Genomic DNA, 26,632 nt, shown 5'->3' with positions numbered 1-26,632 from the left:
TTTCTTTGTTAGGAACCGTGTCCAGAATTGTCTGGCCGATTCCTCTGGCTGCTGAATTATGTGGCTTAAGTTGTCGGCATCCGGCGGTCGCACATAAGTGCCCTGGAAGTTGTCGAGGAATGCGGCTTCCAGGTCCTCCCAAGAACCGATTGAGTCTGCTGGCAAGATGTTAAGCCAATGTCGGGCCGGTCCTTTAAGTTTGAGCGGGAGGTATTTGATGGCGTGTAGATCATCGCCGCGTGCCATGTGGATGTGAAGGAGATAATCCTCGATCCATACCGCCGGGTCTGTTGTGCCATCGTATGATTCGATGTTTACGCGTTTGAAGCCCTCTGGGATTTTATGATCCATTACTTCATTCGTGAAGCATAGCGGGTGTGCGGCGCCTCTGTACTAGGCTATATCACGACGCAGCTTGGAGGAGCTATGTCTGTTGTGTTCGGCCCGGCCGGATTTGTTGTATCCGGAGTGAAGATCATTGTCACATGCCGTAGGGCGCCTGCGCGATCCGTAGATCGATCTTGTTTGTCTTGCCTTATCCTCCAGTATGTCTCGCAGGTCGGGCGCATTTTCCCGTTCCTTAGTTGAGCGGCGTCGGGGCATGGCTTGGGTGGAGGGCCGACATGCCTCTCTGTCGCGACCGCGAGGTGGCCGGTCTGCCATGTCATGCGCTGGTGATGTAGGTGCTTCCTCCTCTGATCGGGGTAGCGGCCTGCGCTTCGGGTAACTCTTGGAGGGGCGTTCGAGTTCATACTCTTCGGCCGCAAGGTCTTCAGTCCATCTGTCAGCTAGCAATTCTTGGGCCGCTCTAAGCTGTTGCTGCTTTTTCTTGAGGCTGCTTGTCGTGGCTAAAAGCCTGTGTTTAAAACGCTCTTGTTCGGCGGGGTCTGATGGTATGACGAATTCGTCGTCATCGAGGCTAGCCTCGTCTTCGAAGGGAGGCGTATAGTTATCATCCTCGACCTCTCGGTCTGCCACTCTTTCATGAGGGCTGGTTTCTCCATCTTCCTGTGCCTAATTTTGCTGAGGTGGGTGTTCTTCGGCGCTATCCGGGGTAGTATTATCTCCCATGCCGGAATCACCGTTTTTGCTTTGGCGGGATTTAGAGCGGCGCCGCTGACGCTGGCGCTTTTGCTGTTTCTTGGGGGCATCATCCCCCACTGTTCCATCGCCATCTCCATCTTTTGGAGTATCCACCGTATATCTATCATATGACGAGGTGGCCTTCCAGCGCCCTACAGGTGCTAGTTCTTGTTCGTCTCCTGCATCGTCGTCTATGCCGTCGATGTCTTCGGAGTCGAAGTCCAGCGTGTCGGTTAAGTCGTCGACAGTGGCTACGAAGTGGGTGGTGGGTGGGTTTTGAATTTCTTCGTCGTTCGTATCCCAACCTTGCTGACTGTAGTCCGGCCAGGGCTCTCCTGATAAAGAGAGAGACTTTAGAGAATTCAGGATGTCGCCGAAGGGCGAGTGCTGAAAGATGTCCGCGATGGTGAACTCGATGATCGGCGCCCAATCGGATTCGATCGGCAGGGGCACGGGGGGCTCAGAGCTCGGAGAGGAATCCGGCTCCTTGGAGTCACGAGCCATGCGGAGTGCGGGGCTGGAGTTCGGCTCAATCGCCTCTGAGATCGCAGCCCCTGAGGCAGCGTCCAACCGCTGATCCTCGATCGATGCAGTAGGCTCCGAATCAATGGTCGGAACCGATGCGTGTGTGGCCTCCAAGGCGCTGTTCGGTGGCAGAGCTATATCATGCCCATCGAGACAGTGCGGCGCGCTTGGCTGTGGCTCGAATCCGTCGAAGATCAAGTCCCCGCGGATGTCAGCCGTGTAGTTTAGGCTTCCAAACCTGACCTGATGGCCAGGGGCATAGCTTTCGATCTTCTCAAGGTGGCCAAGCGAATTGGCCCGCAGTGCGAAGCCGCCGAAGACGAAGATCTGTCCGGGGAGAAAAGTCTCACCCTGGACTGCATCATTGTTGATGATCGAAGGAGCCATCGGGCCTAAAAGCGACGACACAGAGGAACTCTCAATGAAAGCACCAATGTCGGTGTCAAAACCGGCGGATCTAGGGTAGGGGGTCCCGAACTGTGCGTCAAGGCCGGATGGTAACAGGAGGCAGGGAACACTTTGTTTTACCCAGGTTCGGGCCCTCTCGATGGAGGTAATACCCTACTCCTGCTTGATTAATATTGATGATATGGGTAGTACAAGAGTAGATCTACCATGAGATCAAGGAGGCTAAACCCTAGAAGATCGCCTATGGTATGATTGTTGTGTATGGAGTTGATTGCCTACGGAACCCTCCGGTTTATATAGACACCGGATAGGGTTAGGGTTACACAGAGTCGGTTACAATGGTAGGAGATCCTGAATATCGCATCGCCAAGCTTGCCTTCCACGCTAAGGAAAGTCCCATCCGGACACGGGACGAAGTCTTCAGTCTTGTATCTTCATAGTCCAGGAGTCCGGCTGAAGGTATAGTCCGGCTACCCGAACACCCCCTAATCCAGGACTCCCTCAATCACCCTTTCCTCTTCAAGGGAAAATCAACACATGCTGAAGAGGTAGCAATATGCGGCTATCCGAACTGGGATGCCTTAGGCGCATGACTGGATGAAGGCCAGTCCTTTGAGTAATACGGAAGAAATCGCAAGAGACTTATAGCAAGTCGCCGAATCACCGACCGGCTCTCGCCGTATCATGACAGTTAGTTTTCGGCTTTCACTACTGAGGTGTTTGACCGGACGAACCAGAAACACAATCTAAGTAGTTCTCCCTTTACTACCCTTGCCGGACAAGCGGAATGTAAGGTAGTAATCACATGAGCGAGGCAACCCAATTATTGACGAAAGATATGATTTGGAGCTGATGCATATAATGCGATATTCGGGACGCCGGAGTATACTCTAGGAGTGTTCGGACTTTTTGGAAATATGTGTGGCCGAATAGAGCCCCTGGCATTTAAGTCGTACCAAAGTATATATGGCAATCTGACGCAAAGAAGGAATACAGATTTATAGAAAAAACCAATATCCAACAGGGGTTAATGGAAAAACTGTTTCCATTATAATCTGATTGATACGTCCAAACATTCTATTACAGATAATGCCATAAAGATCAAGGCTATTTTACATGCCGAGAATTTGTACATGAGGGGAAGCTGTATACAGGGCAGAAAAAAGAAAAGGTATTCTTCAAGATTCCCTTGACGCCCTGTCGCACGTCTGTGCCGCTGTCGCCTTGGTGCCGAATCCTTTGAGAGGGGAAATCAATGATCGTGTGTATAGAAGGGGCCTCGGAAAGAGCCCTTGTGCGACCGTCTGGTGATGAGGTTTTAACGAACCTGTGATAGGAGGAAGAAAAAAGGAAAAAAGGAGGGGTTGAGGTCAAAATAGGTTTAAGCCGCGCTACAGACCCTGCCCGCATTATGCCTCCGTCGTTGCCCAAGGTACTTTAAGTGTGTAGTTATGCACACGTGGTACATATACCGCGGTTAGATGGGGCGATTGACAGAGGCGGAGCTGCTATTCCAGCTCTGGATGCACTGATGTGTCGTTCTATAGTGTAGACCGGACTCGTTTAACAGTGTCCGGGAGCTTGATGGCTGACGAAATGTTCGGCTTGATGGGGCTGCTTTGTACCTCGGCTGCGAGGGCCGCAGTATGCTCCTCAGTACGGAGTGAGCGCTCCATTTTTCCATTGACTGTTATGACGCCGCGTGGTCCGGGCATCTTGAGCTTTAAGTAAGCATAGTGCGGGACTGCGTTGAAGCGTGCGAAGGCGGTTCGTCCGAGCAGTGCGTGATAACCACTTCGAAAGGGGACAATGTCGAAGATCAAGTCTTCACTTCGGAAGTTATCCGGTGAGCCGAAGACCACTTCCAATGTTAATGAACCTATACAGCGGGCCACTACGCCTAGTATCACTCCTTTAAAGGTGGTGTTACTAGGCTTGATTCTTGACGGGTCAATAACCATTTTACGAACACTATCTTGATAAATCAAGTTAAGACTGTTGCCGCCGTCCATGAGGACTCGAGTGAGATGGAATCCATCGATGACTAGATCGAGGACCAGGGCTGCTGAACCTTCATGACGGATACTGGTCGGGTGGTCCCTACGATCGAAGGTGATCAGACAATCCAACCAAGGGTTGAATTTTGGGGTGACCGGTTCTACGGCGTAGACGTCCCTTAGTGCGCGCTTGCGCTCCCTCTTGGGGATATGAGTGACATATATCATATTCACTGTTTTTACCTTAGGGGGGAATTTCTTCTGTCCCCCTGTGTTCGACGGGCAGGGCTCATCGTTGTCCTCGCTTGGCCACCCTTTCCTCTTATGTTCTGTATTTAACTTACCGGCCTGTTTGAAGACCCAACAGTTTCTGTTGGAATGATTTGCAGGCTTATCGAGGGTACCATGAATCTAGCAAGGCCGATCGAGTATTTTGTCTAAATTGCATGGGCCATCCCTGTTTCCTTTGAATGGCTTCTTCCGCTGACCGGGTTTAGAGCCGTTGAATCCGGCGTTGACCGCTGTATCTTCGGTTTCTTCATTGTTGTTCCGACGCTTGTGTTTGTTACGTCGTGGCCGTCCGTTGCCATCCCTGGTTTCGGAGGTGCCGGGGTCGCTAGTATTGTTGCTTTGACGAGCTAACCAATTGTTTTCTCCCGCGCAGAAGCGGGTCATGAGTGCGGTAAGAGCTGCCATAGACTTTGGCTTTTCTTGGCCGACGTGTCGGGCAAGCCATTCGTCGCGAACGCTATGTTTGAAGGCCGCTAGGGCTTCAGCTTCCGGATAGTCAACGATTTGGTTCTTTTTAATTAAGAACCGAGTCCAGAGTTTGTGGGCTGACTCTCCAGGTTGATGGACTATGTGACTAAGGTCATCGGTGTCCGATGGCCGGACATAAGTACCCTGGAAGTTGTCTTGAAATGCATCCTCCAAATCATCCCATCTATCAATAGAGTTCTCTAGGAGGCTGTTTAGCCAGTGTCGTGTTGGTCCCTTGAGTATTAGTGGGACACATTTAATGGCGTGGACATCGTCACCGTGATCCATGTGAATATGGAGAAGAAAATCTTCAATCCATACTGCAGGATCCGTCGTTCCATCGTATGCTTCAATGTTTACGGGTTTAAACCCTTTTGGAAACTGGTGCTGCATTTCCTCATTTGTAAAGCATAAGGGGTGTGCGGAGCCTCTGTATCGGGCAACATCGCGACGAAGTTCAAATGACATCCATGTTCGGTTTTCAGCCAGGTGAGGTTATGCTTGTCACGCCAGGCTTGATGGCCGTCATCTCGCGTTGGAGCACGCTCCCTTGAAACATGTCCTGACCGGCTATATTGTCCAGGTCCTGGCGTAAGTCATAGGTGGAGCCCGGAGCTGCTATCTCTTTGCCTTGACAGCGAGGTGGTGCGGGCTGGTGTTCGGCATAAGCAACCACTTTATCTCACCCACGTGGTGGTCGGTCTGGTTCATCAGTGTGATTATATCTTGACGATATTCGCTCAAGGGCCTCGTCATCAAATTGTGGCAGTAGTCGACGCTTCGGATAACTCTTTGTTGGGTGCTCTATGCCATATTCTTCGGCAGCTAGGACCTGGGTCCATTTGTCGTTGAGTGTATCCTGTTCAGCTTGAAGCTGTTGTTATTTCTTTTTTAGGCTCCTCGCATTTGCGATTAGTTGTCGCTTAAAGTGTTCTTGCTCGAGGGGTTCCTCTGGCATGATTAAGTCTTCATTGTCGAGGCTGACATCCTCCTCGTAGACTGGTAGATAGTTACTATCCTTTGAATCCTCGTTCCCAACAGGCTCATCGGGGTTGACTTGTTCCTCCTCCCATTCATCCTGCTCAGACACAGGCTCGGCAGGGTCTTCGGGATCTTCGGCATCATCCGGAGTGTTATTGTCTCCGATGCCGGTATTGCTTTCCTTTTCGCGACACGACTTTGAGTGGCACCGCTAACGTGAATGTTTTGGTGGTGCTTCAACGGGCTTGTCCTCAATCAGATCCTTGTTGCCGCCATCGTCATCCTTTTTAGGTGTATCCACCATATACACATCGTATGTGGAGGTGGCCATCCAACGCCCGGTAATAGGCGGGTTCTAGCCTGGTTTGTCTGTGGCATCATCGTCCATATCGTTGATGTCTTCGGAGGCGTAATCTAGCATGTCCGTCAAGTCCTCGATGGTGGCTACTAAGTGGGTGGTGGGTGGGACATAAAATTCCCCGCTCTTAGGCCCTAATCTAGGTTGGTCGTAGTTCGGAGGTGATACTTCCATAATGGTGAGAGATCGCATTAAGTCCAGGTCCTCATTCAGCAGCGAAGGCCGGACGAGGAACTGAGGTACTGTGGAGCTGGGCATGGTGCATGACACCTAGCCGTGCTCAATGGGCGTAGACCTTAAGAGTTTGGTGCTAGCCTCCAGGGGTGAGTTCGGCTCTCCAATGATAGGGACAGCCCTTCTTGATTCTAGGATTGCCAAAGATATGGTCGCCTCTGGGTTTCCGGCAAAGATCTCTATAGTAGGAGAGAGTCCAGTGGGTTTCAAACTCCCATCTTTGGATGAGGTAGTCTGCTCTAGATCTACGGCCAGGGCAGGGATGATAGTTGGTCTTTGAGCGGTGCCTCATGATGGATCCGATGGGTTTCCTTCTTGGAGATGAGGAATAGTGGTCAATACCGTGAACGCTTCGAAGATCAAGTCTCCTCGAATATCAGCGACATAATTTAGGCTCCCGAATCTGATCTAATGACCAGGGGCGTAGCTGTTGATCTGTTCAAGGTGACCAACTGAATTGGTACGTAGAGCGAAGCCACCAAACACAAAAGGTTGTCCGGGGAGGAAAGTTTCCCCAGAAACAGCATCGTTGTTGATGATCGAACGAGCCATCGAACCTTCTGCCGACGACACAGTGGAACTCTCAATGAAAGCACCAATGTCAGTGTCAAAACCGGCCGATCTCCGGTAGGGGGTCCCGAATTGTGCGTCTAAGGATTGAAGGTAACAAGGGACACGGGGAACACGATGTTTACCCAGGTTCGAGCCCTCTTAATGGAGGTAAAACCCTACGTCCTGCTTGATTGTATTTGACGTCCTGCTTGATTGTATTTGATGAGTATAGGGGTTACAAGAGTCAATCTACCTCGAGATCGCAATGGCTAAAACCCTAGATGTCTAGCCTATATAAATTCTAATAGCCTGTCCAGACTAAGCCCTCCGGTTTATATAGACACCGGAGGGGCCTAGGGTTGTACAGGGTCGGTTTGCAGAAGAAGGAAATAATACATCCGGACGCCAATCTTGCCATCCACACATAGGAGAGTCCTATCCGGACACGTGAAAAGGTATTCTACCTTGTATCTTCATAGCCCATCAGTCCGGCCCATATCATACAGCCCGGACACCCGAGGACCCCCTAATCCAGGACTCCCTCAGTAGCCCCCTGAACTAGTCTTCAATGACGATATGTTTTGCACGCAGATTGTCTTCGGCATTGCAAGGCGGGTTTCTCCTCCCGAATACTTCAAGGCAATCTTTTGAATAAAAGAACTATATCCGGCTCTGCATGATAGTCACAACCCTCAACCACTTAGTCTTCCCGCGCTCCGGCAAATGCTTCCCGCGCTCCACATGGGTGAATTGTAAAATCCATGTCTCTTCCCTCATCGGTTTCTCGCCACTAGCTAATGGTTTGCTGCATATAACCCAGGCGGCAATGCACCGTCGCGACACTCTACGCAGATCTAGTCCTCAACCATCTACCATTAGTTATTCCAAGCATGCCAGGCAATGACCAAAGCTTCGATGTCAACCCCTACCTGCATTACATCTTTAGCGAGGAGAATGAGCCGGAGCAGGTCGGGGAGCAACAGCTTCATCGGACGGTGCATGCACCATGGCCCGTCGGCAGCGATATCGGCATGACAGTCCTTGGGCGGACAATCAACATATTGCAGAGGAGGTGTGATGAGCAGTTTGCCATCCACCATGCAAAAGATCCAGAGCTGCTCGTCGTCATGATCGACGACCCACCCGAAGAGCCACCATCGCCAGTGCTCATCGAGAGCCTGATGCCATGCAAGGAATGGGCAGAGGACCTCTACAATTTTGTCAAGACACACGCAGCCTGTGGCTTCATCATTGCCCGCGGTGGCCGTGTCAACCTCGATCCCGATGATGTGGTGGCCAAGACTGAGAGCCTCCTTGGCAGAGTTGACGTCCCCGACAAACTAGAACATCACCAACGTGATATCTTGAGGATGCAGGTTATGGACGGAATTTTCTACCAGGCCAGACATGGCAATGGAGCGGTTTCGAGGAGATATCATGCGCATGATTGCATGCTATCAAGCTCTTTTGGAAGAGGCCCAGCAGCCCCAAGAGCATCCCAGCGCCAGCAGCTCAGTTCACGAAGGCGGGTCAGGACATTTGGAATGAACGACTGCAAGGGTGCTATGCTGACCATGGAGTTCAAGAAGACCATTGCCGGAAGGCCGCCAGCTCAGCCTTTTAGCCTAGATTTTATTATAATTGTATGTATATGTAGGTCGTGAGTGTTTTGGGCCTTGCGGCATGTGGAATTTTAAATTATCCTAAATATGTCAGACAATTACTAACCGTTGCCATTGTAAATTTGCCTCAACGACAAGCAAAGCACGCGCAGGGATGCCAAAGTGGAGCGCGTCGCGGCCGCCTCAATGGCAACCAAAACACATGGTCGGACGCGAGCAGAGCTCACCGCGGCCGCCTCAATAAGGAGAAGAGCGTCGCGGCCGCCTCAGCGGAGAGCAACCACGTGGTCAACCTTCTGGCACCCCATGGGAGGTGCGACTGCGCATCCATAGGACACGATGGTGATATCTTGACCGTGTGTGATAGTGGGCAGACACATACACGTACATCCAAGAATGCGGGTCCACATTTCGGGCTTCCGATGTGTGGCATACGATTGATCCAAAAGAACTTTTTGCGATGAGCTAGAACAACAGAAATAGGCTTTGTAGGCCCAGAACCATCAATAAATTTTGACCTTGTTTCTCATCACATTGCAGATTACAATGCAATAAGTAATTGCGAATCTATTCACACCTATTAAACTAATTTTGACCTTGTTTCTCAAAAATTACTTCACAGTTCCTCTCCTCATCACCCACGAAACTGGTCTTTCATGTCAAGTCGTTCTGCCATGGCCGGTAGGAGGTGTTTCAGGTGGACATATAACCAGGCAGTAGAGACCAACACCGTGGAGGCACTAGAGAGGTCCCGTCGCGAAGCAGCAGCCGTAGGAGAGATGTCCTAGCACGCTGCAGAGCCCTCGAACGAGCTCTTACAGGCACGCGAGGGCTCTCACAAGCGCACTCGCTACCTCGGCGATCATGACGAGCTGGCGTTGCTGAAGTCCTTGGCCGGGGACGACGACACTCTCGCAGGCCTCATTAGGCGGAAGGAGCTGGTCGACGGCTTGATGAAGCTGCTCAAGATCAATGAGGCCTTGGTTGACAAGGTGACCGGCCTTGTCGAGCAACTCGTGGGTGACAATGCGAAGCTCCTCAAGGCACTCATCGAGAAGGAGGAGGAGGCCGCCGGCTGGAAGATGCTGCATGAGCAGAGCAGTGCATGGGGATGATGCTGACAGCGGTCATTTAGGAACTGATGGGTGACTTGAGGAAGCTCCGGATTGAGCGCGAGCAGGAGGTGGAGGAATCCGTGGCTGCTTTCAAGCAAAGTCGTGAGGAATTGAAGAAGGGGCTGGCGGATGTCGTCTCCCGGCGATCCCTTAATGAGTAGAGACAGTAGCGACCCAGATCGTTGTCTACGATTTCCTTCTTCTCTTGCCCATGTGTCTTCCGGGCTCTGCCGCATGTGGCATTTTAAATTATTCGGAATATGTAAGACAATTATTATCTATGCCATTGTAAATTTGCCGTCGTATTATTCGTTGCCATTTTATTTGTCATCATATTATCCATTGCCCTATGTGGTTATTTAAATTAGGCCGGAATACGAGTTGAAAACATGAACAAAGCAAACGCTGCCATCGGATCACAAGCAAACACCCTTCGTCCAGGTGCTTTAATTAACCACATGTTAAACAGCGGCTCGTCCGCCATTAATGGAGAAGTTGTGAGCGAGGCAGGCGGCTGGTGGATGGAGGTCAAAGAGCTTGCTTCCGGTGAGCATGGGTAGCCTTGCTGCTCGCACATGTCCCGTGGAGCCTGCGAGGTGGATAGGACGCATGTGTTCCCGTCGAGCCTCCGCGGTGGACTGCTCGCACGTCTCCCGTCTAGCTTGCACGACAGACTTCTCATGATCGTCCCGTCTAGTCAAACAGCTACATGCATGCCATCGAGTATGGTTAAATTTTGGCAGAGGTAGTGGCCATACTTAAATGGTTACGGGAACACACGGTTCATATAATACAGCCGTTTGCGATATGAACCTCTCAGCTATTTGTTTCAAAAAGACTTTGTTGGCTATTAATGTGTGCGCCTTGTCTCAAACTGGACGGGTTTTTTACCACAACATATATGTGCCATGTCATGAAACCATGCCAAGTTTCATGTTTTTTGGGTGAGTTTTCAATTTACTGGGATTTAAAAACCAAGATTCTCAATGTTTCAGGACGACAAGAACTTTGTAATTCATTCCCATTCCTTAAATAAGACTTAAACATGCACCCAATGACACATGTATGATTTCCCACCCATTTTGCTTCACTGGAGCATGTGCTTGTAGGTCAAATTTGAATTATGGACTACATTAAATGCCTAGAAAACTCAATTAATATATGCAATGGCCAAACAAACCCTGAACAGTTTCAACTTTCAGCACGACACTCCTGTTATTCTATGTTGCCTATAGAAAACAAAGTTCAAGGCGAGAAGAGGCAGCGATTATCGTTTCATCCACAAGAGGGGCATGTTTCCCTACCGAGGTTGTGAGAAGCTTCGGTTTGTAAGAGGCTTGTAATATAGCTTGGCCCAAATTAGACAATTATTTTACCATGGCATATTTGTGCCATGTAGTGACACCATGTCAAGTTTCATGATTTCCTAGTGAGTTTTGGACTTACAGAGATTTAAAAATCGAGATTCGCAATGTTTGTGGCCAATCTAGGACGCTGAGACGGTTGAATTCATTCCCATTCGTTCCATGGAACCTAAACATGCACCCAAAGGACACATGTATATTTTTTCTCGCCATTTTGGTGCACTAGAGCATGTATTGTAGTTCAGATTTGAATTATGAACATTAAATGCCAAGAAAACTCAATTCATGAATAGAAAATGTCAAACGAACCCTAAATAATTTCAAAGTTCAGTGTGAATCTCTCGTTGTTTGGTGTTGCATATAGAAGAAAATACAAGGCTAGAAGAGGGGGTGATTATGATTCGCCCACAAGGGGACACGTTTCCCTATCGAAACCACTAGGGTTCTTGTGACATGCTCCGGTTTGTAAGAGGTATGTAACAAAGCTTGGCCCAAATTGGACAATGTTTTTACCATGACATATATGTGCCATGATGTGACACCATGCCACCTTTGATGACTTTCTGGTGAGTTTTGGATTTATGGGGATTTAAAAACCGAGATTCCAAATGTTTGAGGACGAGCCAGGACACAGGTATGGTTGTAATTCGTTCACATTCCTGGCATGGGACCTAAACATGCACCAAAAGGACACATGTATAATTTTTCTATCCATTTTGGTGAACTAGAGAATGTATTTGTAGTTCAGATTTGAATTATGCACATTAAATGCCTGTGAAACTCAATTAGTGTATAAAAAGGTCAAACGAACCCTAAATAAGTTTAATTTTCAGCACGGATATCCTGTCGTTCCATGTTGCCCGTAGAAGAAAATACAAGGCAAAAAGAGACGGTGATTACATTTCGCCCACAAGGGGAACACATTTCCCTATTGGAACCACGAGGCTTCTTTGAGAGAAGCTCCAGTTTGTAAGAGGTTTGTAATAAAGCTTGGCCCAAATTTGACAATGTTTTTACCATGACATATATGTGCCATGATATGACACCATGCCAACTTTCATGACTTTCTAGCGAGTTCTGGATTTATGGGGATTTAAAAACCGAGATTCCAAATGTTTGAGGACGAGCCAGGATGCCGGTACGGTTGTAATTCGTTCCCATTCCTGGCATGGGATCTAAACATGCACCCAATGACACATGTATAAATTTTCAAGCCATTTTGGTGAACTGGAGCATGTATTTGTAGTTCAGATTTGAATTATGGACACTAAATTCCTAGGAAACCCAATTAGTGTATAAAAAGGCCAAACAAACCTTGAATAAGTTTAAATTTCGGCACGGATATCTTGTCGTTCCATGTTGCCTGTAGAAGAAAATACAAGGCCAAAAGAGGCAGTGATTATCATTTCTCCCACAAGGGGCACATGTTTCCCTATCGAAACCACAAGGCTTCTTTGAGAGAAGCTCCGGTTTGTAAGAGGCTTGTAATAAAACTTGCACCAAAATGGACAAAAAAATTCCTTGACATATATGTGCTATGCCATGACACAATGCCATGTTTCATAATTTTCGGGTGAGTTTTGGATTTATGGGTACTTAAAAACCGAGATTATTCTAACGAAATGTTTTCAAATAGCACACGGCTCACTAATGAAAGTCGTGTGCCTACCAAACCGTGGCCGATGCCCCCTCCCCCTGCGGCACGCTCGATCTAAGTCGTGCGTTCTGATTGGCCAGAACCCAAACCCCACGGATCATACATCTGCACCGGTAGATGCTCCCAGATCGAACGGCAATCCTCAGCCCTTTCGACAGCACATGCAGCATATGGCTAAGCACAATGCACATGCGTCGTGCTAGCTGACGCTTCCTTCTCTACTAAGTTTTCTATATTAATGTCGTTATATATCCAAACAGGCTACCGTTTCCTGCCACTCCTCTCATCGGTTTCCCACCTCTTCTCCCATCGTTTCCCCGCTACCAGTGTCAGTGCTCATTGAAGGCTAGGCGGTGATACACCGGCCATGTAAATATCACACACATTTTCTAAAAGCCCAAATGTGTGTGATAGGAGGGAGTAGGTACCATAGGGTGACTTCCCATCTGCTAGCCTAGTCGAATAGAACGCAGAAGTTAAGCGTGCTCGGGCTAGAGTAGTCCAAGGATGGGTGACCCGATGGGAAGTTGCATATCTCGAGCTTCATTTAAATGCTATGACACGGTCATTATAGAGATAAAGAGATAAATATCTCTATAGTGACCTGTCATGGCGATTATATAAACATTTGGATCCTTGTTTTGCTAATTTGTAGACTATGTTTTTATTGGTTATTTTTTGCTCTAAAAAAATTAAAGAATGGTTGACTCTATAGTGACCTGTCATGGCGATTATATAAACCTTTTTTAGATCGAGCATGTCTCCCTTGTGCAGTTTATAGACATTGCACATATCTGTGGGCTCCCCGAGGTATATATATTATCCTTTACTGATAATGAGGGGGCACACAATCTATCACTTTGACCCAACAACGAGAAGGGTTTTACCATGATGGTTTTCTAGTGCTATGTGTTCCATTAGACCAAATAAAGTTTGAGCGCATGTGTTGGATGACACCTCCCCCCGCCGCCTCGAAGTTGGGAAACCGACATCGTACGTATTAAACTAGGCTTGGAGTCGGGTACAGTGTTCAGTTTGTAATGTAGTTGGTGGCCCATCAAAGTTGTGCATTTGGGATTTAAACACATCACACACCACCGTACCCATACATATTTTCGGGCCGCATGCAGTGTATACGGCGTCTTCTGATCGACCATGTTTTCCCTTGTGCAATTTTTTTATGACGACACACATATTTGTGGGATCCCCAAGTGTATATATATCATCCCTTGGACCGATAACGAGGCGTATGTGTTGGCCATGAATGGATTCCTCCTAGTTCGTGTTAGGGCCAGTCACCTTCACATGTCGTTCAACCAAAGCTCGAGCTTATGCGTTGTCATGATTCCCTCCCATGTGCTTGGATTTTGGGTTCGACATACACCGTACCCTGCGTATCTCGTCCTTAACTACCTTGCCTTCATGGTTTTTGTCTATATCGAGAGGTAGGCACCACATCTAAATTATACATTATTCTATATTCAAAACACACATCAGCTTCTAACGTACATCATTTTGGCCGCATGCAAGAGGTGCTAGTTTTGTGGTCCCTCTCGTGCGATTTTTATGATAGTTAATCTATTGGCCCAAGCGGTTTATCGACAACAACAGTTGTCATTTGACCAAACGATAGATTCACTAGTCCGTCTTATGGTAGCTCATGGCGACATGCATGTATGACCAAAGTATCATTACGTGCATCCGCCTTGCTGACACGAAGTGGGAGGTGGTGGGTCAAGCACCCTAGCTAGCTACGACATTATGTCATTATAGATATATCCAAGGGTGCTTTCGGGTTTGCCAGGCAGGTGCCACCAAAGTTGTGCATTGTGTATTTAAAGTTTTAAACATCACACCCAATATTCCTACATATAATTGGCCACTTCCAGGTGGTTCTTGACTTCTAGCCCCTCTCATCGATCTTCAACGACGCGCCCAGCCGTGGTCCCACGCGGTGAAAGTTGTGCATTGGAATTTTGAACATCACAGATGACCCTTTTCACTCATATATATTTGGGCTACATGCTGGTGTGGCTGTCTTCTGACTCTCTCTAACATTTTTTCCGCAAAGACTCTGATGACGCTCAACGGACACTGGTATAATGTCTTAACTGTGTGCGATGCAAGTGCATTGTGAATCACCATGACTGCGCAAGCGTGAGCAAAGGTGGAGGTACTGGCTCAACCGTGTGCGATGCAAGTCCACTGTAAAATCACCACGACTGCGCAAGCGCGAGCAAAGGGTGGAGGTACTGGCTTAACCGTGTGCGCTATAAAATCACACCCTGCACAAGCTAAAGGCGGGTAGTTTATTTAGAAATTAGGATGAATCGTGTGCGATTGACCAGCTAGCTAGAAATCTAAAAACAAACTGCCTGCCTTGAGCGTTGCAAAAATCAGCGATTCCGCCACTTTTCCTTATTATCATACACACATATTCTTATTGGACCGTGCGTGATCTTCGGTACTCCCGCCCCGCATCAATTCCTTTACCAAAATTTTAGTAGCCGGCGTACTTCAACCGTCGTCCACACTCCTCCAGCACCGACCTTCTAGTAAAATTGCAGTAGCCGAGGCATTTGAACCGTCGCCCTTCCTCGTCCACCACCATCTCCACCCACCATTACTAAAATTTTCAATAGCCGCGGCGTATCCTCAAACACCACCCCCTCCATACAGTCCCCCACCCGGCCCCCTCCCCCCTCGAACCCAAGCGTGCCGCCGTCGGTGGCGCCTACTACTTCTTAAGATTGCGTTGGTTTTTCCCTTGAAGAGGAAAGGGTGATGCATCAATGTAGAGATAAGTATTTCCCTCAGTTTGAGAACCAAGGTATCAATCCAGTAGGAGACAACACACAAGTCACCGAATACCTCCACAAACAAACAACAATTTGCACGCAATGCGATAAAGGGGTTGTCAATCCCTTCACGGTTACTTGCAAAGGTGAGATCTGACAGAGATAGATAAATGGTAAAGTAAATAGTTTTGGTATTTTTCGTTTATAGATCAGAAAGTAAAAGATTGCAAAATAGTAAATCAGAAAATAATATTATGGAAAATAGAACTTGTATGATGGAAAATAGACCCGGGGGCCATAGGTTTCCCTAGAGGCTTCTCTCATGATAGCAAATAATATGGTGGGTGAACAAATTACTACCGAGCAATTGATAGAAAAGCGCAAAGTTATGACAATATCTAAGGCAATGATCATGAATATAGGCATCACGTCTGTGTGTAGACCAAAATGATTCCGCATCTACTACTATTACTCCACACATCGACTGCTATCCAGCATGCATCTAGAGTATTAAGTTCATAAAGAACGGAGTAATGCATTAAGTAAGATGACATGGTGTAGAGGAATTAACTCAAGCAATATGATGAAAACCCCATCTTTTCATCCTCGATGGCAACAATACAATACCAGCCTTGCTGCCCCTACTGTCACTAGGAAAGGACACCGCAAGATTGAACCCAAAGCTAGGCACTTCTCCCATTGCAAGAAAAACCAATCTAGTTGGCCAAACCAAACCGATAGTTCGGAGAGAATTACAAAGATGTCAAATAATGCATAAAAGAATTCAGAAAAGATTCAAATAATATGCATAGATAAGTTGATCATAAATCCATAATTCATCGAATCTCGGCAAAAACACCGCAAAAGAGTATTACATCGGATAGATCTCTAAGAACAACGAGGAGAACATGGTATTGAGAATCAAAGAGAGAGAAGAAGCCATCTAGCTACTAGCTATGGACCCATAGGTCTGAAATAAAGTGCTCATATTTAATCGGAAGGGCAATAGAGTTGATGTAGAAGCCCTCCATGATCGAATCCCCCTCCGGCAGGACGGCGGAAAAGGTCCCTAGATGGGAACTCATCGGTATATAAAGTTGCGGTGGTGGAAAAGAGTTTTCGTGGATGCCCCTGCTGGTTTGGGGATATATCGGTATATATAGGCGAAAGAATTAGGCCAGGAGGTGCATGAGGGGCGCACAAGGGTGGGGGCACGCCCTACCCCCCTGGGCACACCCTCTGTCCTTGTGGCAGCCTCGCGGCTCCTCTGACTTCATCTCTAAGTCTCCTAGTTGTCTTCTGGTCCAAGAAAAATTATCGTGAAGGTTTTATTCCGTTTGGTATTCCTTTTCCGTGAAACTCAAAAACAAGGAAAAAAGGAACCGGCACTAGGCTCTAGGTTAGTCCCAAAAATAATATAAAATAGCATACAAATGCATATAAAACATTCAAAACATATAATATAATATAATAGCATGGAACAATCAAAAATTATAGATATGTTGGAGACGTATCAAGCGTCCCCAAGCTTAATTCCTGCTCTTCCTCGAGTAGGTAAATGATTAAAACATAACTTTTGATGTAGAATGCTACCTAACATATTTCTCCATGTAATACTTCTTTATTGTGGCATGAATGTTCAGATACATAATATTCAAAACAAAAGTTTAATATTGCATAAAAACAATAATACTTCAAGCATACTAACAAGGCAATTATGTCTTCTCAAACTAACATGGCCAAAGAAAGCTTATCCCTACAAAATCATATACTCTGGCTATGCTCCATCTTCATCACACAAAATATTCAAATCATGCACAACCCCGATGACAAGCCAAGCAATTATTTCATACAAACATTTTCAACTTTCACGCAATACATGAGCGTGAGCCATTGACATAACACTATAGGTGGAATAGAATATGGTGGTTGTGGAGAAGACAAAAAGAAGGAGATAGTCTCACATCAACTAGGCATATCAACGGGCTATGGAGATGCCCATCAATAGATATCAACGTGAGTGAGTAGGGATTGCCATGCCATGCATGCACTAGAGATATAAGTTTATGAAAGCTCAAAAAGAAACTAAGTGGGTGTGGTTCAAACTCGCTTGCTCACGAAGACCTAGCACAATTTGAGGAAGCCCATCATTGGAATATACAAGCCAATTTCTATAATGAAGAATTCCCACTAGTATATGAAAGTAACAACATAGGAGACTCTCTATCATGAAGATCACGGTGCTACTTTGAAGCACAAGTGTGGTAAAAAGGATAGTAAAATTGTCCCATTTCTCTTTTCTCTCACTTTTTGGTTTTGGGCCTTCTATCATTTTTTGGCCTCTTTTTTTCTTCCGGAGTCTCATCCCGACTTGTGGGGTAATCATAGTCTCCATCGTCCTTTCCTCACATGGGTCAATGCCCTAATAATGAAGATCGCCACACTTTTATGTACTTAGAACTCAAGAATTACAACTCGATACCTAGAACAAAATATGACTCTATATGAATGCCTCCGGTGGTATACCGGGATGTGCAATGAATCAAGAGTGACATGTATGAAAGAATTATGAATGGTGGCTTTGCCACAAATACAATGTCAACTACATGGTCATGCAAAGCAATATGACAATGATGAAGTGTGTCATAATAAAAGGGAAGGTGGAAAGTTTCATGGCAATATATCTCGGAATGGCTATGGAAATGCCATAATAGGTAGGTATGGTGGTTATTTTGAGGAAGGTATATGGTGGGTGCATGGTACCAGCGAAAGTTGCGCAGTACTAGATAGGGTAGCAATGGTGGAAGGGTGAGAGTGCGTATAATCCATGGACTCAACATTAGTCATAAAGAACTCACATACTTATTGCAAAAATCTATTAGTTATCGAAACGAAGTACTACGCGCATGCTCCTAGGGGGATAGATTGGTAGGAAAAGACCATCGCTCGTCCTCGACCGCCACTCATAAGGAAGACAATCAATAAATAAATCATGCTCCAACTTCATCACATAATGGTTCACCATACGTGCATGCTACAGGAATCACAAACTTTAACACAAGTATTTCTACAAGCCACAATTACTCACTAGCATGACTCTAATATCACCAACTTTATATCTCAAAATAATCATAAGGAATCAAACTTCTCATAGTACTCAATGCACTTTATATTAAAGTTTTTAGTATACCCCTCTTGGATGTCTATCATATTAGGACTAAATTTATAACCAAAACAAATTACTATCCTGTTTAGAGACTCTCAAAATAATATAAGTGAAGCATGTGATTTCAATAATTTCTATAAAATAAAGCCACCGCCGTGCTCCAAAAAGATATAAGTTAAGCACTAGAGCAAAATTTCCTAGCTCACAAGATATAAGTGAAGCACATGGAGTATTCTAATAAATCACGATTCATGTGTGCCCTTCTCAAAAGGTGTGTACAGCAAGGATGATTGTGGCAAACTAGCAAGGACTCATATCATACAAGACGCTCCAAGCAAAACACATATCATGTTGTGAATAAAAATATAGCCTCAAGTAAAGTTACCGATAGACGAAGACGAAAGAGAGGATTCCTTCCGGGGCATCCCTAAGCTTAGACTCTTGGTTGTCCTTTAATATTACCTTGGGGTGCCTTGGGCATCCCAAAGCTTAGGCTCTTGCCACTCCTTATTCCATAGTCCATCAAATCCTTACCCAAAACTTGAAAACTTCACAACACAAAACTCAGCAAAAAATCTCATAAGCTTCGTTAGTATAAGAAAATAAATCACCACTTTTGGTACTATTGTGGACTCATTCTTTATTTATATTGGTGTAATATCAACTGTATTCCAACTTTTCCATGGTTCATACCCCCGATACTTTTTTTGACAATTTACATTAGGGAAAATCTCTACTGTGATCTTTTTTCATTAAATATTAGTGGTTAATACATGGTTCCATTACATCATGGCATGGTTATGCCATGCAAGTTAGAGTCAAAGTCTCTAAGTAAAAGAAAATTACATGCTATTTATCCATTGGAGCATGTCGTTGTATCTCTTAACTATCCAATAAAACTTCTTTTGCAATTGACTCGTGAACTTCTAATGCCTTCAAAGATTTCATCATTTCTTTGGTTCCAGATGGCCCAGCATCCTGTGATGATAATTTCCATGAAAAATTCCCATCTGTATCTTTGTTTTGCCTCAATGATCATCATGTTGATATTCAAGTCTATATTCCATTCAATCCCAATACTCCACTAGAAGCTTTGACTAAAAGTGCAACCAAAAAGTAGGTGTGTTCTGTCTTCTATTGGTTGGTCATTACATAAAGCACAGGATGTATCATCCAGAGTGTAATTTTTCCTGATGAGTAAATCACAAGTGTTAATTATGTCATTGAGTGCTAGCCAGGCAAAAAAATTATGCCAAGGTAGACAACATGTTTTCCATATCCATTGAATAGGTAAAGGGGCTTGATGATTTCCCATTAGTAGCCTATAAATTTTCTTTGCAGAATATATTGAGTTGCCCCACATAAAAGACCATATATCTTTTTCTTCATTATCTCTAACTTGATCTAGCTGTTCAGTTAATGATAAGTATTGATCATAAGCAACCATAGATAATGGCATTAGGAAAAGGCTGGTATAATCATCAACAGATTTTGCCTTATGGATGGTGATACATGTTTTCTTTGCAAATGAATGCAACTCAACCCATTTTCTATTTAGGATGTTTCCATTCCATACATCATCCCATAACATGGTTGTATCTCCTTTGTTAATTTGGCAGGTGGCCAAGCCTCTATATAAGTCAGTAAGCTTGATGCAATCTCTCCACCAAAATGATCCTTTGTTACTACAGTTGTGGGGGATACTATTGTTTGTGTAGTAGGCTTGCCAGATCAGATTAACCCATGGGATGTCCTCTTTGTTGTAAAATTTGTGAAGATGTTTGATCATCAATGCAATATTTTGTACTCTGAGATTGAGGATACCCAGACCCCCTTGATTCTTAGGCTTGCATATCATTTGCCATCTTGCAAGACAATTTCCTTTTTATTGATGTCATTACCATACCAGAGGAAGTTCCTGCTGGACTTGTCCACATGATCTAGGATGGTGTAATGAACCTTGAAAGTGACCATAGAAAATATGGGCATGGATGCAATAACATAATTTACATATGACAGTCTCCCAGCATAATTCATAAAATTTGCAACTCCAGATAGTCTTCTGTCAATTCTTGATATCGTGGGCATAAGATCCTAAATAAGGCTTTGTGGTGCCCAAAGGTAATCCCAATTATGTAAATGGCAAGCTTTCTACTTTGCATCCAAAATTCTCAGCTAGATCATTAGTCGTATCATTACTTATGTTGATAGGCACCATGGATGATTTACTGTAGTTGACATAGAGGCCAGTAGACATGTTGAATATTTGAAGCAGACTTTTGAGATGCATCAGTTGATCCTTGTTAGTAGGCATGATCAAAAGCGTATCATTAGCATATTGGATTATTGGGTATTGCTGGCCATAACATTCCTCAATAGGAAGAGATTGTTCACCATGCATCCATGCTAAATTAACAATAGTTTGCAAAACATCTGCAGCAATCACATACAGGAGTGGGGATATAGGGTCACCCTGCCTCACACCTCTTTTACATATGATCTTTTTTCCAGCAACCCCATTGAGCAGAACTAAAGTAGAGGCAGTGTTCAAGATTTTAGTAACCCAGCTGATCCATCTAGGACCAAAACCTTTGTCCTTAAGCATGCCAATAATAGCAGAGTACTCAATTTTGTCGACAGATTTTTCAAAGTTCAATTTGAGGATGATAATGGGTCTATTGGACTTATGACAGATGCTGAGGTACTCAAAAGCATATCCTAGGCAATCTTGGATGTTTCTACCTTTGATGAAGCCATACTGATTTTGATGCACAATTTTGGTAATTTCCTTTTGTAGTCTGTTGGCCATGAGCTTGGTAAAAACCTTTGAAGCAAGGTGACCAATGAGATTGTCCTATAATCATTCATGTTTTCAGGTGATTGCCTCTTAGGAATGAGAGTAATATATGCAGTGTTGATGCTCTTAATGTCAATGTCACCTTCAAAGAAATCACATATCATTTTACAAAAATCAGGTTTGATGATGTTCCAGCAATTTTTCAGAAATCTCCCAATTAAGCCATCAGGTCCTAGTGCTCTGTCATCATGGAATTCTTTGACTACAGTTTCAATTTCCTCCATCCTAAAGGTTCATCTAGATGACCAAGATTATGTGATGGGATAATCTCAGGAAGGTTGAGCAGCATAGTTGGCTTGATAGATGTGCACAACCTATGTTTGTATGATTGCCAAATGACAAAAGCTTTTTGGTCATGAGATGAGTGTATAGTTCCATCGTCGATAGTAATGGAAGAGATATAGTTTCTCCTATAATTCATGGTGGCCATGGCATGTAGAAGTTTAGAGTTTTCATCTACAAACAGAATATTTCTTCTCTTGTATCTACTTTTCCAGTATAATCTCTTTGCTTCAAGTAGCTTTAAAATATGATTCTTCAGTATATACCTGAAATTTTTCTCCATAATTGATAAGCTTCTCTGGTCTTCAAGTCCATCAATGAGATTCATCACATAGTTGCATTTTTCAATGGTGGAGTTGAGATCGGATAAGTTTTTGCTCCATTGTTTAAGACCATGTCTAAGGCATTTCAATCATGCATTAACATCATGTGCAAAGTTCTCAATAGTATTGCATTTATTCCATGAGTTTTGAACTACTTGATAGAAACCCTCAAAGTCCATCCAGTAATTTTCAAACCTAAATACATTTGCTTTTGGGATGTCACTGCCAATTTTTATATGAATAGGAATATGATCAGATGTAATTCTAGCTAGAGGACATGCCATAGTATTTGGAAAAGATATTGTCCAGTCAGCATTAGTGAATATCCAATCAAGCTTCTCTAATAGTGGATGATCCTGCATATTACTCCATGTGAAGCTTCTTCCTTTCAGTGGAATTTCCACAAGATTGTGGGCTTGTATAGAGATATTAAAAAGTAACATATTATTAACATCACCACCAGGCCTATTTCTGTCATCTGGGCTTCTAATCAGGTTGAAATCTCCCAATATCATCCAGTAGTCCATGCTTGTAGTGTCAATGGAATTGAACCAATTAATGAATTCTTCCCTTTCTTCATTCTGACATGGAGCATAGATATTTGTGATACGGAAAATGTTACCAGATAGTATGCACTTCAGTTTGGTAGTTAATTGGAACTGCTCCTGGCTGATAATTTGGCCATCAAATAGGGTCCCGTTCCAAATAGTGATAATGCCTCCTGAATTTCCCAATGAAGGTACATACACAAACTGGTTAAATCTTCTAGGGGAGAAGTTCCTGAGATAAGAAATATCAAATTCCTCTCTTTTGGTTTCTTGAATGCAGATAATGTTACAATTACTTTCTTCAATTTTTTCCTCAAATCATCCCATCTTTGATGTGAGTTTATACCCCTCACATTCCAGTTCAAAATGTTCCAACTTCTATTCATTGATAAATGGTGTATCAGGTCTTTCCTCAACAGTGAGTATAATCACTATGTAATTAATGCAGGTATCTTCCATATTGGCATTGATTGTAATCATCATGAGGAAATCATAGGACAGAGTATGATACCAAATAAACCACTTGCTAGCATTGTGATTGCAGAGTAGATAAACCAAAATAAGTTCATAGTGCACGCGTGCACTCATCACCACATAAGCAAAATGAAAGTGACAGGCTGGAACTGAAACTAATGCTTGGTACTGGTAGTACTTATTACAGACCATTATATAAAATGGCCAAATATAACTAGATCAAATTCTATTAATTGATGACTGGGGAAATCAGCTTGTCCTTAGTCACCTCACTAGGAGGGATCTGGCATTGCTTGGAAGCAAGGGCCTGAATGGTGTCAAGGGGAAGTTCTGGTGGTGGTGGAGCTTCAGGATCTCTAATGTTAAACTCAAAATCTCCAGCAAGGTTCTTCCTGGTATTGTCTATGCATGCAACTGCCTTGTCCTTGAAGCCAGCACTCAAAACGGCGAGTCTTCTACTGCGCCTAACATCCATGACATTAATTGGAGCATCATTTTTCTTCCTTTTGCAGACAGGAGTTTTCATTGGAGGATAACAGGCAACTTGGGCCATAGTTATGTCTTCTGCAATAGGAGCATTCAGAGGAGCAGAGGGGTTGCTGTTGTTGCAGTTCTGTATTTCAATGTTTCAGTTCTGCACATCATTGGTGAAGCTAGTGTCCTCATTACTGCATGGGATAGATGCTGTAACAAAAGGAGTGAAATCCATATGCGTATTTTCCTCTAACTTAGTAATCACACATGAGCTTTTTATTGGGCAATCTTTAGCTGAGGTGACAAAAGAGATCAGGCATTTTCTAATTGGTCCAAACTCATCATCAACATCCGTCATTTAACATCTGGTACTTTCCACAGTACAACCTTCAAGTTTTTTGAGTAGCTCAGGTGCAGATGCCATAAGTTTGTGCATAATATCTTGCATAGCAACAAAACAATCAAAAGCCTCAACAACAGGTTTAGCATTGGCAGCAGGTGCTCCATGATCCATCTCAGGGCTTTGAGGAGGTGTTGGGATCATAGGCTCTCCATCATGGTCTTGTTCTTGGTGCATGTTGTTGTTCTCATTAAAATCAGCATCATTCCATATACCAACAAATGGAGCATTGGGCATTGGATGTATGATACCATCTGGAGGAATAGGGTCTTCATCTCCCCCAATGGCCCCAAGCAGGTTTGTGTGCAAGATGTAAATAGCTAAAGTCCATGATTTCCCATGCCCAAGATCATCAAGGTTTTCACAAATAACATGGCTCAGTGGGATATTGAGGAGATCTGGCACACGGATCCGAACTAAAATTGTAGCACGGTTTGACATGTCCATGTCCCAGGTAAGAAACTTTCCAAAACCACAAACGGATTCTCTGACCTTATCCATCCTCCAGTGATATGTCTCCAACATATCTATAATTTTTTATTGTTCCATGATATTATATTATCTGTTTTGGATCTTTATGGGCTTTATTATACACTTTTAGATTATTTTTGGGACTAACCTATTAACCGAAGGCCCAGTGCAAATTGTTGTTTTTTTTGCCTATTTCAGCATTTCGCAGAAAAGGAATATCAAACGGAATGAAACCTTCGGGTGAGTTTTTTTGGAACAAATGTGATCCACGAGACTTGGGGTGGACGTCAAGAAAGAAGCGAGGAGGCCATGAGGCGGGACCCTCATGGGCCCTCGCAGCTCCACCGTCCCACTTCTTTCGCCTATATATACTCTTATACCCTGAAAACATCAGAGGAAGCCATGAAACCACTTTTCAACTGCCGCAACCTTCGATACCCATGAGATCCCATGTGGGGACCTTTTCCGGCGATCTGCCGGAGGGGGATTCGATCACAGAGGGCTTCTACATCAACACCATAGCCTCTCTGATGATGTGTGAGTAGTTTACCACAGACCTTCGGGTCCATAGTTATTAGCTAGATGGCTTCTTCTCTCTCTTTGGATCTCAATACAAAGTTCTCCTCGATGTTCTTTGAGATCTATTCGATGTAATTCTTTTTGCGGTGTGTTTGCCGAGATCCGATGAACTGTGGCTTTATGATTAAGATTACCTATGAGAAAATATTTGATTCTTCTCTGAATTCTTATATGCATGATTTTATATCTTTGCAAGTCTCTTCGAATTATCAGTTTGGTTTGGCCTACTAGATTGATCTTTCTTGCAATGGGAGAAGTGCTTAGCTTTGGGTTCAATCTTGTGGTGTCCTTTCCTAGTGACAGTAGGGGCAGCAAGGCACGTATTGTATTGTTGCCATCGAGGATAAAAAGATGGGGTTTATATCATAATGCTTGAGTTTATCCCTCTACATCATGTCATCTTGCCTAATGCGTTACTCTGTTCTTTTGAACTTAATACTCTAGATGCATGTTGGATAGCGGTCGATGTGTGGAGTAATAGTAGTAGATGCAGAATCGTTTCGGTCTACTTGACACGGATGTGATGCCTATGTTCATGATCATGCCTAAATATCATCATAACTATGCGCTTTTCTATCAATTGCTCGACAGTAATTTGTTCACCCACCATAATATATGTTATCTTGAGAGAAGCCACTAGTGAAACCTATGGCCCCCGGATCTACTTTACATCATATAAGTTTTCGATAAAATTCTAGTTTACTATTTATTTTGCAGTCTTTACTTTTCAATCTATACAACAAAAATACCAAAAATATTTATCTTATTATCTCCATCAGATCTCACTTTCGTAAGTGACCGTGAAGGGATTGACAACCCCTTTATCGCGTTGGTTGCGAGGTTCTTGTTTGTTTGTGCAGGTACTAGCCGACTTGCGTGTAGTCTCCTATTGGATTGATACCTTGGTTCTCGAAAACTGAGGGAAATACTTATGCTACTTTGTTGCATCACCCTTTCCTCTTCAAGGGAAAAGCAATGCATGCTCAAGAGGTAGCATCCAGCACTCCAAAGGAAAATTAACCATCATAATCCAGGTGTCATGAGTGAATGTGCAGTCACGGTAGTTGATACCTCGATCATGATGAATGACAAGGAGTACAGAGTCGCCCACGAAGAAGGGCTCGTGGTTGATAGCAGTATCCAGGTCACATGCATGCACAAAACGAACCATGGCTACTCCCATGGCGCAGCATGATGACTCAGCGAGGCGCCACCTGCGGTGATGGTCGAGGAAGTGCCTGATGATCTAGACATTGCCAGCATATTGCGCAGGATCGGGCGGAGGGACAAGGGTGATGATGGCACACTTACTAGATTCCACCAACGGCTGCCCACCAAGGAAGTGGTACGTGCGATGACGGCAATGGCCATTGAGCTCAAGAATCTCTGTGCCGGGTGGGAGGTGGGGGATGGGATCACATGGGTAAGTAGCCATGTCTCCAAGCTGGGATAGAGCAGGTTATGGGGGGTGGTCGGCGAGGAGGCCCTGGCAACAGGGGCCGATGATGGGGTAGAGGACGGAGAGGCTAAGGGGGGTGGGTTGGCAGTAGAAGTCGAGGCGGCAATGGCAATGGTGGTGGGGGTGTCAGGTGGCAGAGGAAACAT

Source organism: Triticum dicoccoides, chromosome 6A (assembly GCF_002162155.2).
Source record: "Triticum dicoccoides isolate Atlit2015 ecotype Zavitan chromosome 6A, WEW_v2.0, whole genome shotgun sequence".
In the NCBI taxonomy this organism is placed as follows: domain Eukaryota; kingdom Viridiplantae; phylum Streptophyta; class Magnoliopsida; order Poales; family Poaceae; genus Triticum; species Triticum dicoccoides.
Note: the sequence above shows the minus strand (reverse complement) of the source record.